Raw genomic sequence first — 17,602 nt, forward strand, 5'->3', positions numbered from 1 at the left:
TTTCAAAACGATTACGCGACGTTTATGCATTCTCTATAACTATATATAGTATTACTTGATTAGCTTGCTTAGTTTATACCATATAATTGATTACGATCTACAAAGTCAAGAAAGTTAACAATAAAAAAATTAAAAAGATTAGTTCATTCCCAATAGACCAATCATGTAAATTTTCTCGATGCAAGGGAGGCATGCAAGAGATACTTTTGTTTGTGTATTTTCTTGTTTTTTTTTTTTTTTTTTAAGAGTCAGGACCACATATCCAAGAATGACCCCTCTCTAATTTATTAAAAAAAAACTCACTTTTGGCTGAGGAAAGCCGTGATTACAATATTAAACTCAAATGAACCAACAAAAACCAAACAAAAACAACCTAATACCAAGTCTCTACCCAGAACACATTATTGATCCAATAGAAGAGCATCCGCTTTTATCCAAACGGAAAATACTCATAGAAACCAAGGTAAATATGAGTTATTGTTCCACGTCTTATTAACACCATCAGCACCAAAACGAGCAAAGCCATCAGCCAAAGAATTTCATTCTCTATAAACATGTTGAAAGTGGAAAACCAAACCATCAAGTAACCTTAACAACTCCTCTCAGTAGTCTTCCAAATACCAAAGGCCACACCTTTTCTTCTTCAACCAATCCATTACTAACTTTGAATCCATCTCAATTTCTACCCTTTAAAAACCCAAAAATCTTACCATGCGTAGTCCTTGGAGCAAACCCATAAATTCAGCAAAATTATTAGACTATATACCAGCATTTATAGCAAAACTAGAGATCAAATTCCCTTTATAATCTCTGATAGCCCCTCCTCCACCCAATGCACCAGAATTCCCTAGCGAACTGCCATCAACATTCAACTTATACCAACCTTCCTGAGGCTTTGTCCACTGCACTATTTTAGAGTTTATAAACTTTCTTTTCTTAACATGGATATTAAATAATAGCAAAATCTCCACTTCCCATCTAGAAAAGTTGGAGGACACCGTAAGGTTTTCTCCTACTAAAGCCAACCAATATGTAATTGAACTCCAAACCGATTGGATAGACTCCTGCTTTCCCTCCATTCTAGTTGTACACCGTCGAGTCCATAGTCTCCAAGTAATAATATAAGGCAAAAGGCCAATTAATTGAGCACTCTGTGAGGATAGCTTTGCATGCCTATACCAGACTTCAATTTTTTCCTTTCATGTTTTACCTTCCAATAAAGGCATTCCAAGCTTTATAGAACAAGTGTGCCAAATCTGTTCCGCAAAAGACCCAAGTGCCAAAATATAGTTCTGGTCCTCATATCTCCCAACACTACAACAATCACACTTTGAGACCAATGGGGTTCCTGCTCTGCGAACTCGATCATCCACAGGTAGACAATTGTTTTGAGTCTTCCACATAATTAAAGACATTTTCCTTGGTATTGCAGGATGCCACAACCAATGTACCCACGGCAGTTTAGGAGCATGGGTTTGAATACAATTCCATGTTGAATGGGTGGAAAAGCTTCCTTGAGCACTAGCCAAATGAGCACATCTCTCCCCTGTTTCACTCTACCCAGTTCTTCTATAATCTGTTCTGACTTTTCCATCCCTACCAGGCAATCAAAAACTTCAACCTTTTATCCCCTTTTTGTCTTGCAATCTACTAATAAAATATTCGGTGAATCTCTAACCTCCTGTCGATCTATAAGTAGGCCATCAGAAGACCACTTGTCCTACTAGAAAGATAAGTTTCCATCTCCAACCTTCCACTTCGAATACCGTTGCACCTCCGGTAAATTATGCAATATTATTTTCCAAAATTTTGGACTTTTGAAGGGTCCACACTAGAAATATGTTTCGGTCCTACATATTTAGTAAGAAGAAACTTCAACCAAATTGAATTACCCTGTAGTAAATTCCAGACCAATTTCATATGAAGTGAAGTCTGCACCTCATGCAAGTTACGTAGACCAACACCCCCCTCATGCACTGGTCTACAAAGTTCATCCCATGCCCTCCATTTTTTCTTCGGTTTTCCATCTCTGACTCCCCAAAAGAAAGTGCTCATAAGCCTTTTCAGTTTATCCATCACCACTTTAGGAGTGTGTAAAATAGAAAAGCGATGAATAGGGATACTTTGCAAGACATGCTTTAACAGCAGAAGGCGAGCACCACTAAATAATAATCTAGCCTTCCATCCCTCTATTCGATCTTGAACTTTGTTAATAATTCTTTCAAAATGTGCCACATGAAGTCTTCCTGAAACTACTGGAGCACCCAAATAATTAAACAGAAATTTCCCTTCACTAAAACTAGTTAAACGTAAAATCATTCGACGTCTCGATAGGGACACATTTTTGGAAAAATTAATAGAAGATTTCCTCTTATTCACTACTTGACCCAACCATTCACCATATTGCTTTAGAGTTTTCGAGATAGCCTTCATAGATGCTTTTCCACCATTTGAGACTATCATTATATCAAATGCATAAAGTAGATGGGAAATAATAGGAGCTCCCATTGGATGATAAAACGGAACAAGCTTCCCCAATGCAACCTGCTGTTTTAACATCCTAGAAAGGATCTCCTCCACAAGTATGAATAAATATGTCCTTAAACATCTTGTCTTAGTCCTCTTCCTCCCTTGAAAAATCCTTTAAGAATATCATTCATTACTACTGAGTACCAAGGAGAAGTAATACATTGTCGAATAATCCCATAGACCGACTCTGAGAATCCAAAAGAGCACAACACATGTATAAGGAAATTCCAATCAATGCTATTATATGCTTTGACCATATCGATCTTCATTACAACTTTCCCTTGCGAGATGGTTTGTTTAAACTATGTATAAACTCGAGTCAAACTAATATTTTCAAAAATACTCCGACCTTGAATAAATGCACCTTGTTCCAGTGAAATAATTTTGGTTAATATCGAAGATAAACGATTAACCAATATTTTAGAGCATGCCTTACAAACTACTGAACATAAAATTATTGGTCTGAACTTGTCAAAGCTATTAGGATTAGGAATTTTCGGAATTAATACCAAAAAGGAGGCCGAGTAAAACCTTGGAAGCATAGCACCACTAAAAAATTATGTCGCTGCCTCAACAACCTCCTTGTAAATAATATGCGAACACGATCGATAAAACCCCTAACCAAAACCATCGGGCCCCAGACTACTATCTATCGGAATAGAGAAAATAGCCTCCTTAACTTCCTGTTGAGATGACACTCTACATAATTCAGCATTATCAAACTCAGTCACCACCTTTTCCACTAGTCCAGCCAAGTTTGGCATGACACCAATTGGCCTAGCCTCTAAAAAATTTTGAAAATGAGACAAGGCTCCATTATGCACTTGATCCAGAATATTAAGAATTGTACCATCAGGAAGTTGCATCTCCTTCACTTGTTTATGATTATGCCTACTAATTGCACGGAAAAAACCAGAGTTAGCTTCACCTTTGGGTAACCAATGTTGCTTAGCCTGTTACGATAACCTCAACTCCTCTCGACCTAACCAAACCTTAAGCTCCAGCTGTGATGCAATGAGGTCCATCTCATCATCTTGAGAATAAGAGCGTTGTAGAGTTTCCTCAAGACACGATTCTAGACGTGTAATGTTCACATATGTCCGCCCAAATACATGTTTATTCCAAACTCTTAAGAGCAGCTCTTAAGGACTTAAGCTTAGCAGCAAGTTTGAACAAGGCTGAACCCGATACTTCTACTGCCCACGCCTTAGAAACATAGTAAAAAAAATAATTCATGTGAAGTCCACATTTGCTGAAACTTAATAGATGGAAAGTCGTAAGGAACCTCTTTCCCTACCAACGTAAATTGCATTGGTACGTGATTAGATGAAGTGCGAGCCAAGTATTCAGGTGAGCTTCAGGATACTCAACATAACCCAAAGCATTACAGAAACTACGGTCCAGACGAGCCCAGCTTCGGGTAAAATTATTATGGCCATTGCACCACAACATCAGCATCCCCGTCCCACTAAACTGCATCTCCATTAATCCACATACATCAACAGAATTATTAAAATCATCAATTGCCACTGCGCTTCTAGGCCTCCCCCACATCTTTCACTATTGTTTATAATGATATTGAAATCACCCACAACAATTCATGGCAAATTATGTGTATTAGTAGCTTCTAAATCATTCCATAACCTTTTATGATCTTGATAATAACATTTAGCATATACCAAAGTCACGTAAATAGGTTTCGAGTTTTCCAACATTCTTACAGTAATAAACTGATCCCCCATGGCCTGCACTACCAAATTGGTATCGTTTTTTCACATTAACCACAGTTTTTCACCAACAACCTCATTTGAAGCACAATCATCAAAGTTAAACCGATCTCTCCATACCTGAATGCGAGTATGAGACACCATAGGTTCAACAAGCATTAGGACTTTCGGACTCAATTTCACAATTAATTTCTTCAGTCTAGTTCTCGACGTACCCAAGCCTCTCACATTCCAAAATAAATATGAGCTCATCATAGATCAAGTCTGAAGGGTTTGCTTTTAACCCTAGAAAAACCCCTGATTTTAACGGCCTTTTTTCTTTGAATTTCCATCTCTACTTGTACTTCTGAATCTGAGAGGCAATCCTTCCCTTTAGCCAAATGTTGTAAGGATCTATTTGTTTCCGACTCCGAACAAACCTGAATTTCACCATCTTCTCTTTCAAATAAATTTGGCAAATTGACATCAACATCCTTCGACCCATCATAATCCTCTTTTTACAATCCTTATCAATCAACCCATCCTCCACCACGTTAGCGACACCGAATAAGACCTCAGAAACCACCGCTGGCTCCTGCAACTCATAAGGCTCCGCCATCACAGCAATATTCATTCCATCATGATTGGAACCATCAACCTCAGTAATCACAATAGCAGGTTTTTCCATTTGCATGGCCTGAACCTCAATAACAGGACTTTGCATAGGCATACTTTCACCATCAATGATATCCACTTCTTCTATTAAGACACTCATTTTATCAACCATATTCGATTCTATTTCCAGGATATTCACTATTCTATTAGTTTCTCCCTCTTGAGAAATCATTGGATTGCTTGTTTCACCCTCTTGAAAAATCACAACACTTTGCTCCAGAACAGTCTCCTTAGCCTCTAGAGTTTTATTCTAGTCTCAACATACCCATTTCTGATCCACCTTCCCACCATCAATTTTAGGATTCTGATCCCCTACCTTTTTCTGAGCAATCTGTTTGCATGTCTTAGCATTGTGTCCTTGCATATTACACTTCATGCAATATGCTGGTAACGTCTCATATCTCATTTCTTGTAAGAAACTATTAGGCTGTCTAGGGATACCAATCCAAAATGTCATCAAAGGCTCTTTAGACACGTCCATCTCAATACAGACCCGCGCCCCCTCAGTACGACTAGCACATTTGGTAGGGTTATCCCATTTCAGATAGCGTCCGATCGGAGCCCTAATGCTACGCAAGAATGAATCGTGATAAAAGTTCGGGGGAAGGCCAGGTAAGGATATCCAGACAAATACATTAACTGGTTCTTTATCCTCCTGAAATTCTGTCATCCATTGAACACCCAATAGATCACTTCGTCAATATCTATTGCCTCCCTCGTCAATGATTTAACAAAATTCTCCTCAGATGATATCCTGATGAAAACATTATGTGGCCTTGGCATTGACGATACAACAGGCTGATTAAGGAGACCCCATCTAGAACGAATGAAGGCTTTGATCGAATCTAACGAAAGCCTTTGCCGTAGAAATTTAAGAACAATAAAGAATCGAAAAGGCATCTCCAATTTATCAATTTCATCCTTAGTGAATAAAACACAAACTTCTCCATCGACAATTTAGGAGCACGAAAAGGCATCAGCACCTCAGGAATCGGTTGAGGAAATTCCTGAACCAATTCCGCAAACGATTGTAGCCTAGGAGCCGTCGTCGATGTGGCCAAGAGGCCCTCAGTGGCAGCCATCATGAGAGAATGAAAACCCTAATCGCTCACGTAGAGAAAAAAAGAGCAAACAGGGCAAAAAAAAATCTTGATGTAATGTAGAAAATAGAACTAACTACACGAGTACCGAAAAGCTATTTTACACACCTTTTCTTGTTCTTGATTCTTGCAATAACATGGTAAAAAGAAAAAAAAATCACAACTTTCCATGCTCTACTCTTTTGATTCCATTGTTGCGTTAATGGTAATAAAGTTTTTATCATAATTATAAATCACATACCATCTAATTATAATTATAAAAACGGAATATTATTCTAATTATAATCATCTTCCTTACGTTATGTCCACAGATGAGATGGATTACGTGTTTCATGATCACTTATTTAGAGACCATGAGGATGATCAGCGTGATCTCAGACGGGAGATCAAGATTTGTCAACAAAAAGGTTGGTATATAAATCATGTGGCCATGCAATTTCTTTACCCATTATATATATATGGCACTATAATTAACAGAGATGTATGTGTACTGTTGAGTTGAAAGGGAAGCAAAGATGAAAGAAGTCATGTAATGGGTGTGTTTGGAGTTTGTCACTCCTCTTCTCTCATGGTTCCTTTGAGACGAAATTAGGTGACAATCATAAATTACCATTAAATATTTAGTGAAAAATGATTGGAACAACAATATTAATGATCGGTACCGTACGTGTGACCCGCCCCCACCCTACAATCAACATTCTAAATTGAGCGGTGCTACTTTGCTGCTTGAGTAGCACTGCTAACTCCATTAGACTGCTAGGCCAAATTGGCCTTTTCTTTTTCTTTTTCTTTTTAAATTTTTTTCATTCTTTTTATTTTAAATTTTAAAATATTTTTAAAAATATAAAAATATATCAATACACTAATAGTTACTTCCTTAATTATTAAGTAAAATAAAATAAAATACATAAGGTATCAAAATGAGGGGACAAATTGAGTGGCAAAGTAGCATTTTTCTTCTAAATTAGGTGTTAATAAATTATATTGGGAAACCACCTAACCTTCGCCAGAAGTCTTCAAGTGAAACTTTTTTTTTTTTTTCTTTTGAGAAGAAATATATATGCTTTATTAATCAACACTATAAAAGAGTAGCAATACAATGAGGAATTTCTTCTACATCAATGATAGTTCGAGAAATATGTAAAGCATCTTTTGCCAAAACATAAGCAATATGATTGGAGCCTCTATGAACATGTGAAATGGTCCATTGCTGGAACTGTGGAAAAGCTCTCCTAGAATCGGATATTATCATACTTGATGTATCACATCCTTGAGTCCCATTTTTTATTGTTGTAACCACATTTGCAGCATGTTAAAAGTCTAGGATTGAGACAGAATGGAAGATAGATTATTTCATTCTCATTGCTCTGTATCTTTACACTGCTAGGAAAAACATATATATGTATGTGATGAAAAGGAAAAATATGCTAGAACCAATCAAACAAAAGAATAAAAAGAATAAAATTGAGTTTGCCAAGTAATGCTAAATGCCTATACAAAAGAAGATAAAACTATAAAAACATTCATCAGAGTGCAACAACTATGAAGTGCAGTAGCCATGTAGTGGGACGAGTCACTCTGCTATTAGGAATGGAAAGAGCTCTCATTCTGACGTGCGGTTGTAGGGAAGTTAGTGCCCTTCTCTCCTTGCTTTTGTATTTCTTGAGACTCACAATAAGAAATTCAAGACATGAGCTGATAACGCCTTAGTAAATATATCCGCCAATTGAGATTTTGATCCCACATGGACTAGTGTGATAGTTCTGGCCAATACCTTTTCCCGAATGAAATTACAATCCAACTCTACATGCTTAGTTCTTTCATGGAAAACAAGATTTTTGGTGAGGTGAATGGCTAATTGACTATCATAGAAAAGAAATGCAAGTTGTTCATGACTTGTATTGAAATCTTTGAGTAATGTTATTAACCATACTATCTCACAACTAGTATGTGTTAAAGCTCGGTATTTTGCCTCAGTAGAGGATCGAGACATAGTCAATTGCTTCTTTGACTTCCAACTGATCAAAGAGTCTCCAAGAAATATACAAAAACCCGTGACTAGCCTCCTTGTATCGGGACATGCTGCCCAATTCGAGTCACTATAAACTTTTAAATGTAGAGATGAATTGAAGGCAAAGAAAATACCATGTCCAATCGAGCCTTTTAAATATCTAAGTATCCAATGAGCTGTGTGCAAGTGTTCTTGGCTCGGCTTGTCCCTAAATTGACTAAGAACACTTATACTGCATAGGTGATGTCGTGCCTTGTGATTGTCAAATAAATCAGCCTACCAATGAGCCTTCTATAGCCAGTTATATCAAATAAAGGATCCTTGGAAGCATGTGATAGCTTGTGATTTTGCTCTATGGGAATGCTGATAGATTTGCACCCTAATAATCCGACATCTTCAAGAATTTCCAGAGTGTATTTCCTTTGACAAATATGAATACCAGTTGATGATCTCGCAACTTCCAAACCCAAAAAGAATTTAAGAGCTCCTAGATCTCTAATCTTGAATTGAGTGTGCAAAGAAACTTTGATTACTTCTATAGCTGCTAAATTGTTACTCCCCACTATAATGTCATCGACATATACAGGGAGAGCCATAAAACCACTCTCATCAGTCCTTGTAAATAAAGAATAGTCTAATTTTGATTGCTGAAACCCAATAGGCAGAAGAGAAGAAGTAAATTTGGAGTTCCAACATCTAGAGGCTTGTTTCAAGCCATAAAGAGATTTGTGTAACTTGCAAACAAGTTTACTACCCTCGACTCGAGACTCCCCCTTAACCTGAAATCCCGGGGGAAGCTCCATATAAATCTCTTCAAAGAGATCTCTGTGAAGAAAAGGATTGTGAACATCCAACTGGTCCAAATGCCACTAATAACAACCTGATAGTAGTGAGCTTTGCTACTAGGCTGAAGGTTTCTTGGTAGTCAAACCCTTCTCTTTGAGTGTAACCTTTAGCTACCAAATGAGCCTTGTGCTTATCAATGGACCCATCTTATTTGAGTTTCTTCTTAAAAACATACTTACACCCAATGGTCTTCTTGCCAGGGGTGGAGAAGTAATGGACCAGGTGCCATTTGCCTCAAGAGCATTAAATTCGGCAGCACGCCAATGAGGAGAAACTATAGCCTCTTCATAAGTTTTAGGTTCGTGTGTGAGGGAAAGAGCTAGGGCATATGATTTATGAGATAATTGATCATAAGTAAGATGATGTGAAAGTGGAGGAGTGGTGGAGGTAGAACACAGATTATTAGCAGATGAGGGTGCAACAAGTGCACAATGATAATCATTCAAGTATGAGGGGGTGTGTTTAATTCTCTCGGATCGCCTAAGGTCAGTTTGTGGTGGTGGTGCAGTAGGAGAAGACAACTCAGCATGTATTTCCCATTTATATCAGCAACAGATGCCTCTAGGAGAGAAGTACAATCTGATCTGAGAGAAGGAGAAGGAGATGAATGAGATGCAGTAGAAAAAGAATCTAAATTGGAAGTAGGAACGAAAGGGAAATTAATGTTAGCGGGAGTAAATGAGGTGCTAAAGTCAAAAAAAATAGGTGGATTAATTGAGAATGAATCAGGTTGAGTATTAATGGAAGGGGTTGAGTTTGAATTCTGAAATGGAAAAACTGATTCCATAAAAATGACATCCCTACAGACAAGAGTAGTTTGAGTGTTCAAATCAAACACTTTATATCCTTCAGTCCCTGAAGGATAATCCAGAAAGATGCATTTTTGTGCCGTAGAGTCAAATTTCAATCTGTTATGCTTAAGAGTAGAGACATAACATAGGCACCCAAAGACCCTCAAATGTGAGTAAGTAGAGAAAGAAGAAAAGAGGATCTCATATGGTGATTTGTTGTGGAGAATTGGAGTTGGTATTCTATTAATTAAATATGTGGTTGTCAAAATAGCATCCCCCCAAAATTTTATTGGAATGGAGGCTTGAAAAAGAAGTGATCGAGCTACACTAAGCAAGTGTTGGTGTTTCTTTTCTACCACTCCATTTTGCTGTGGTGTATAGACAAGTTTTTTTATGGATGATTCCATGAGAGTGGAAGAATTTTGGCATATGGAATTCTAAACCATTATCAGCCCTAATTTGCTTGACTTTGGAGTTAAATTAGGTTTTTATCATGTGAATGAATGATTGTAGAAGCTGTTTGGCTTCATATTTGAACTTCATTAAATAAACCCATGTAACCCGATTGTAATCATCAACAATAGCTACAAAATAGTGATGTCCTTGTTAAGAAGCTTGTAAATATGGTCCCCAAACATCACAATGCATTAATTCAAAGATAGATGAAGTTGAAGATTCACTTAATTGAAAATAAATTCGTTTTGCTTTGCCATGTGACAAACAGTACAATGAGTTTGTTCTTTATACTTTACATCAAGAGAAAAGGAGTGAATTAAATTCAGCCTTTTATTGGATAAGTGTCCTAATCTAAAGTGTCAAATGTTGAACTTTTGTTGTGTCACAGCATTGCAAATCTGAGTATTGGAGGAAGTTAAGTGAGTTTTGATTGTCTGGTTGAAAGGAGTGCACTCGAGTGAGCTGAGATCAAGGAAGTACAGCCCATGATGAACTCTAGCAAGTCCAATCGTTATCCATTAAGATTGGACCTTTAGAAAAGAAAAGTGATCCAAGAATACTAAGCAAATAAGAGGGCCACGAGTGAATTTGCTAACAAAGAGTAGATTAAAGTTGAAGGTGGGAACGCAGAGGACATTTTTGAGTATGATAGATGCTAAAAGTTGCACATCACCAATATGGGTGACAGCAACTTGAGTACTATTAGGTACTTGAACATGGGCTTTAGTGGTGCAAGTGATTGTGGTGAGTAGAGAGGGAGAACATACCACTCAAACTATCGGTCAATTTACAATCATCCTTTAAATTATCAATTTTGACAATCACCTCACAATATCAAAAGGTTGCAATGTGCCCTACATAAAAAAATTTGACATAAATACCCTTGATAAATAAACCTAAAAAAATATAAAAATGCCGGTTCATTGAACTTTGGTTTTGAAATTACTTCCTTTCTGCACTTTCTAGTTTCACGATCATCATCATCATTCATCATCATGACAGACATGAGCATTTAATTTGCTCCCAACTAAAAGTCTCCCATCTAACAATCTTTCATAGATAGCAGGACCCGAGAGTCAACTACAAACCACAATGGCGGATTGGATCCTCCTAGATCAGATTAATGTTTTACCACTTTGAAAAATTAAAAAACATATATATAAAAGAAAACGAAAAGTCTAGAAAATTGGTGATGGAGCGCCGAGAAGGATGCGAAGATCAAATATAGCATACCAATTTCATAAACGAGGGCAGAAAGACCAGAACAACCGGGACCACCGGGGAGCCAGAGCACCCTGGTCTTCATCTTGCCCGTTTGTATGTGTGCTTTGTGGTAAATACGCAGAAAGCACGGACCTCTTTCGAGTTGCTAGTTTGCTGATGATATTTTTCCGGAGAGAAATAGTATCGCGTGGGTACAAGCTGGTTTTACTGGTAGCTAGGCCTACCAGAACTTCAAGACAACTAAGATATATCTAAAATGAGACGTTGGTTTTCAAATTTCAAATTTCAACATTTCAGTTGAGTATTGTGTTTGGTAGCGCTTGCAATTGTGGAAGAACTCGGTTTATGATGTGCGCATTTTTCAACTTTTCAAACTCTACACTTTTTAGAATGATAAATTACAAAAGCAAAGCGTTATAACTTAGGCGATCTCATACGTAAGATTCGTGAAAAGTTGCTCTTAAATTTTAGCTAGCTAGACCAATGAACCATATTGGGACACTAAACGGATGAAATTACCGCCAACTTATTAAAATAAAAGAAACAGCTCAATAAGATTTCACGAAAAGTATTGAAAGAAAAGGGATCTCACCCACAAGAGGATAAACTGATAATTCTACTTAATTGAGATTGTTGATAGATATAAACGAGGGTAGCACTAGAAGAAGAAAATTAAGAGAGAGAATGCGTTACAACGTCGTTTTTTATAAGATAACATTTGTTCGTACCAGTAATGATATGTAGATGAGTTATAATTAGCAAATTACTTGATGAAGTCCAAAATAAATCTATTTTCTAACTGTGTTATGCTCAAATGATATTATACTCAAGATACCTATCTTTAGAGGATGGCAATTTCAGGGTTTTTTTTTTAAGTGAAAAAAATCATCAAACTATCTTTAGCTTTGGTAGGTTTGATATGTAGGGTAAGTTACCCGAAAACTTACATCGACCCCCGCTAAGAAGAAGTGTGGGATCCATGCCAATCTGACCCAAAATTACCCTCTCCTATGGTGTCAAAGGGCGGGAGCTGGTCCAGTGACAAACTGCTCGAACGACTTCCCTCCCTGCGGGATATCATAAGAGAAGGTAGGCTTAAAATGTTGTCGTATCCCTTCTGCAGTGGAGAGCAAGTTCAACCCTGAGATTGCCCGAATACTTACCCCGACCCCCACCGTGGTGAAGGAGTGGACTAGCCACATCACTGTCCGAATTACCTCATCAGGGTAAAAAGAGACAGTTTGGCATGAGGCATTCTGACCTCTCCCTAATGTAGAGTGGAATGAGTCTATGGACCGTCCGAATAATGAAGAAAGACACAGACATCATCAATGGAATCTACATCAATGGGATCACCATCAATAGCTTACCTTCCCGCGAGGAAAAAATGAAAGGCAGGCGTTAAAGGTTGCCTTATACTTATCGCAGAGGAGTACGGGTCGGTCCTTGACCATCCGAAAACAAAATCTCTACCAATGAACTCTACATCAGCGAAATCTTCATCAAGGGAATCTCCACCAATGGAAACTCCACCAACTCCAACCTACCTCCTCGCGAGGCAAAAGGGACGAGTCACTCCAGAGACAGCTCCATTCCTCTCGCGGAGGAGTGCGGGTTGGACTTCGACCACCCGACATATTTATTAGCAGAATCTCCATCAACAAAATCTTCAACAACAAAATCTCCATCAACCAAATCTCCATCAATGGAATCTCCATCAATAAAATCTTCAACAACGGAATCTCCATCAACAGAATCTTCAACAACGAAATCTCCATCAACAAAGTCTCCATCAACAGAATCTTCAACCACAGAATCTCCATAAACGGAATCTCTATGAAAGGAATCTTCACAAACAAAAACTAACACTCTGACATTGCAGGAAAGAGCAAATGGAAAGGAAAGTTAAGGAAAAGCGGCGGGACAAAGCGGAAGAAAAGGAAAGGAATAAGCTAAAGGAAATAGGAAATGAAAGGAAAATGCAGCCAAAGGAAATAGGAAATGGAAGGAAAAGGCGACTGGAGGAAATAAGAAAGGAAAAGAAGGTTAAGGAAATCGGTAGGACAAAGCGACAACATGAAGGCTCGGCGGGGTAGAACCCCACCTAAAGACTGACAAGCGGAAAAACTGACGGCCCAACAGAGTTAAGGCTGTAATCGAGCCGAGCCGGTCTTTGGCTTGTCGAGCTCGGCTCGAGTCAAAATACTCGAGCTCGAACTCGAGCCCGAGCCCAAGCTCGAGATTTTTTTTTTATTCTTTGTTCGAACTCGACTCGATAAGCTAAACTCTCAACTCTAACTCGAGTTTGAGCTCGTCCCACAAACAAGTTCGAGTCGAGCTAAGCTCAAACTCGAGCTCGATTTGTTTATTTTTTTATTTTTTGAATAAGATTTAATAATTAATAAATTAAATAAAAAAATAAAAGATCTAATATTGAATTTATACAACTAACAAGTAGAACCTCTATTGAATTATAAAATTTTAAAAAAATTTTAAATAATTAATATCTAACTAGTTGATCCAAAATAACAATATATTATATGTCTACATATATTATTAATACATACACTTAATATGATAACATATATCTATTTCATATATGGTTCCCACATTCTAGTATATGAAATTATTAAATTTTATCGACTAATTATTATACAAATTATAAAATATACCTATGAAGTATATTCACTATATAGACATAAGTAATTAGATTACATATTATATATTTAATTATAAAAGTGGTATGCTTATTCTTAGCTAATACATATATATGTTTATATATATAGGTGTATGTATATATTTATCAATATATGAATAAGTTTTAATCGAGTCGAGCTAGAGAGTCGACTTGAGCACAAATGAGCGGGCCTTAACGAGCCTTAGTCGAGTCGAGTCGAGTTTTGTCAGGTATGTGTCATTTACAAATCGAGCGGGTATCTACTTTCACAAACGTCACTAGTAAAATTCGATTTGAGTTTAACCAAGCGGACTATCGAATAGGCTGGTTCATTTGCAATCCTAAGCAGAGTGAGGCAAATGGAAAACAGGCTGAAAAATTCCCATCGAACATGTTTAATAGGAATTGACAGGGTAACTGTGAGGGGATTTTTTCCCCAGCCCAAAGGAATTTCCTAGGCCTAGCCAATTGGGGGGACCCACTAGGAGAAAAGAGAGAATGAGGTAAAGAATGGGGACAAAGGCATGGGAAGCGCAGTATCAGACATGGGAAAGTAATGTCAAGAGAGAAAAAGTGATGATTTGACGTAAAGCAATGGAAGACAAGGTGTAAGGTGTCAGGAGAAAAAAATAGGGAAGTGACTTAAAGCCAAAGAGAGGGGGTTAGACACGCAAGATAAACATCCCTCACCACTACCAAGAGACACGCATGAAAAGAGTCAGATAAAAGGGGTAGGGTGCCTACGATTTCGGGGACTTCGACTTCTGGGGGACTCTTGGACTTCTTCCAATTTTTGGGTTCTTCTTCAACTTCTTCTTCAACCTAAGAGCTCTAGAGAGAATTTCTTCTTCAGTAAATAGATCTACAACTTCTATTGTACAGTGAGAAATGAGAGGCCATGACAGATTGTAAACAAGTTTATTATAGTGGAATCTCTTATCTCCAAACCTCCGTGGAAGTAGGCTTTAGCGCTGAACCACGTAAATTTATGTGTTCATCTTATTTTTTTCCTCTGCATTTAAATATTGTTCACTGTCATGGATGTACGCACCTCATCATCCAACCATGCGGACCATTTTCAGGGGCTTCAGGCAATACTGATCGAGACCTAACCCATCTCAGCGCATCTCGAGAATGGATCTATCTTTCCTTCCGGACTGTGACCTTTTTTTACATTAACAATTTGTTTCATGATTGCTTAGACCATGAGGATGATCAGCGTGATCTCAGACGGGAGATCAAGATTTGTCAACAAAAAGGTTCGTAGATAAATCATATGGCCGTGCAATTTCTTTACCCATTATATATTTATATATATATTTATATATATATATATATATATATATATAGCACTAATAACAGAGATGTGTGGGTGAGTTGAAAGGGAAGCAAAGATGAAAGAAGTGCAATGGGTGTGTTTGGAGTTAGCCACTTCTCTTCTCTCATGGTTTCTCTAAGACCAAATTAGGTCCTTACAACTCATAAATTACCACTAAATATTTAGGTCTCGTTTGTTTTCACAGTTCATCTCAACTCATGTCATTTCATCTAATCATTACAATTTTTTTTAAATTCTCACATAAAATAAAATAAATAATTCAAAATTTTCAAATCACAAAAAAAAATAATATTAAAAAAATATATTCTAACAATATTTTATTCAACTTTTAACTTTAATATCAATTCATCTCAACTCATCTGTGAACAATGATTGGAATATTAAGGCAGTCGAATTACCAAAAGACGTGTTACAACAACCTTCCAGAAACAAGAAGAGGATTCAAGAAGATTTGGATTGTAACCAACTTAGTGACGTGTCCTAATCATAAGGATTATGTTGTCCTTTGCTTTCTCTATATATTCATCACTATACGCACTACTTTGGTGAGCAAGTTGTTAGAATATCTTTGTACTCTCTAAGAGAAACTTTCTCTCAAAAATATTATCAAACTTTTGGTGCTCATTATTCAATATGGTATCCAGAGCCTAACCAGGACTCACGTCCTTCTTCTTCCTGCGTTAATTTTTTTTTTCCAGCTTTCATGGCTCCATCAGACAAAACACCCACCACAACTATTCTTAATACTGCATCTCACTTCATTACAATCAAGCTTACCATAGATAATTACCTTCTATGGAAAGCTCAAATTGTTCCCTTCTTGCAGGGCCATCAATTGTATGGGCATGTTGATGGTTCTCGACCAATGCCTCATTCCTCTATTAACAACGCCCATAATCCTGAGCATACAAAATGGGTTTTGCAAGATAAACTCATTGTGTTACTCTCAATGCGTCCCTTTCAGATTCCATCCTAGGACAAGTTCTAGACTGTCATACTTCATCTGAGATATGGACCACTCTCTAGAATCTCTTTTCTTCGAAATCTTCAGCCCATGTGTGTCACACAAAGTTTCAGTTAGCTACTCTAAGGAAGGGTCTCGAATCGGTTTCTGATTGTTATAATAGAGCCAAGTCCCTTGCAGCTACCTTAAGTGTCGCTAGCCATGTCCTTAGTGACTCAGAATTCTCTATTTCTTTGCTTGTGGGTCTAGGTACTGAGTACGAATCTCTGGTTACCTCTCTCAACACTCGTGCTGATACCATTTCTTCCCCTCAACTTTACAGTTATCTGCTAAATCATGAGTCCCGTATCTCTTATCAAACCCAGAATTTACTCGCTAACATCTCTCTTGCTGCCCATTACACCACTCACTATTCCCTTTCTCCTCAACACTCTCATGCTCCATCCCGTGGAGGTCGACGAGGGCGTGGTCGTGGTTCCTTCACTCCACGCCCCTTTTCACCTCAGTTCAATACTGCTTCTCCTCATCCTGATACTTGCCCACAATGTCAAGTGTGCCAGAAATTTGGTCACACTGCCTTGACCTGCGACCATCGTCTTACCACTCCATATCCAACACCTTCTTCCTCACCTCTTACAGCTAATAACACATCTCTCTCTACTCCATCACCCAATACCACAACCTGGTATCCCGATACAGCTACTTCTCATCACTTCACTTCAGAGTTCAATAATCTCAACCTGGAGTCAACGCCATATCAGGGACCTGACCAAGATGGCTCATCACTTCCAATTCATCATCTCGGTTCTGCACAAATACCGACCACATCTGGAAATTTTCTCTTGCATAATTTACTTCATGTTCCCTCAATATCTAGAAATCTTCTTTATGTACGTCAATTTTGTAGTGATAATAAAGTTTTCTTTGAATTTCACTCTGATCTGTTTCTTGTGAAGGATTCATGTTCCCAGAAAGTACTCCTTCAGGGTCACGTTGAAGATGGCCTCTATGCGTTTCAGTCCAATGCAGCGACCTCCTCACCTCATCATGCTTTTCTTGGTGTTAGAACTTCAACTCAACTTTGGCATTCCAAATTGGGTCACCCTTCTCCACGCACTACTTCTTTTATCCTTCTCCATTTCAATCTCCCATTTACAAGTTCTACTTCGATAAATAATTGTCCTACTTGCTGCAATGCCAAGGCTCATGTTCTGCCTCATCCGCCCACCTCGTCACACTCAACTTGCCCATTTGAACTACTGTTCCTTGATGTTTGGGGCCCTG

General features: G+C 37.9%; 1 long non-coding RNA gene across 1 annotated transcript; it reads right to left on the reverse strand.

The window, feature by feature from the left end:
- Positions 1-261: 261 nt before the first annotated feature.
- Positions 262-16,904, reverse strand: LOC121254614. Its single transcript, XR_005938673.1, has 4 exons — positions 16,893-16,904; positions 1,893-2,002; positions 589-1,720; positions 262-427 (listed from the first exon to the last, which is right to left on the reverse strand). It is a non-coding gene; the product is annotated as an uncharacterized LOC121254614 (long non-coding RNA).
- Positions 16,905-17,602: the final 698 nt, after the last annotated feature.

The sequence above is a fragment of the Juglans microcarpa x Juglans regia genome, chromosome 3D (genome assembly GCF_004785595.1).
Source record: "Juglans microcarpa x Juglans regia isolate MS1-56 chromosome 3D, Jm3101_v1.0, whole genome shotgun sequence".
NCBI lineage: Eukaryota > Viridiplantae > Streptophyta > Magnoliopsida > Fagales > Juglandaceae > Juglans > Juglans microcarpa x Juglans regia.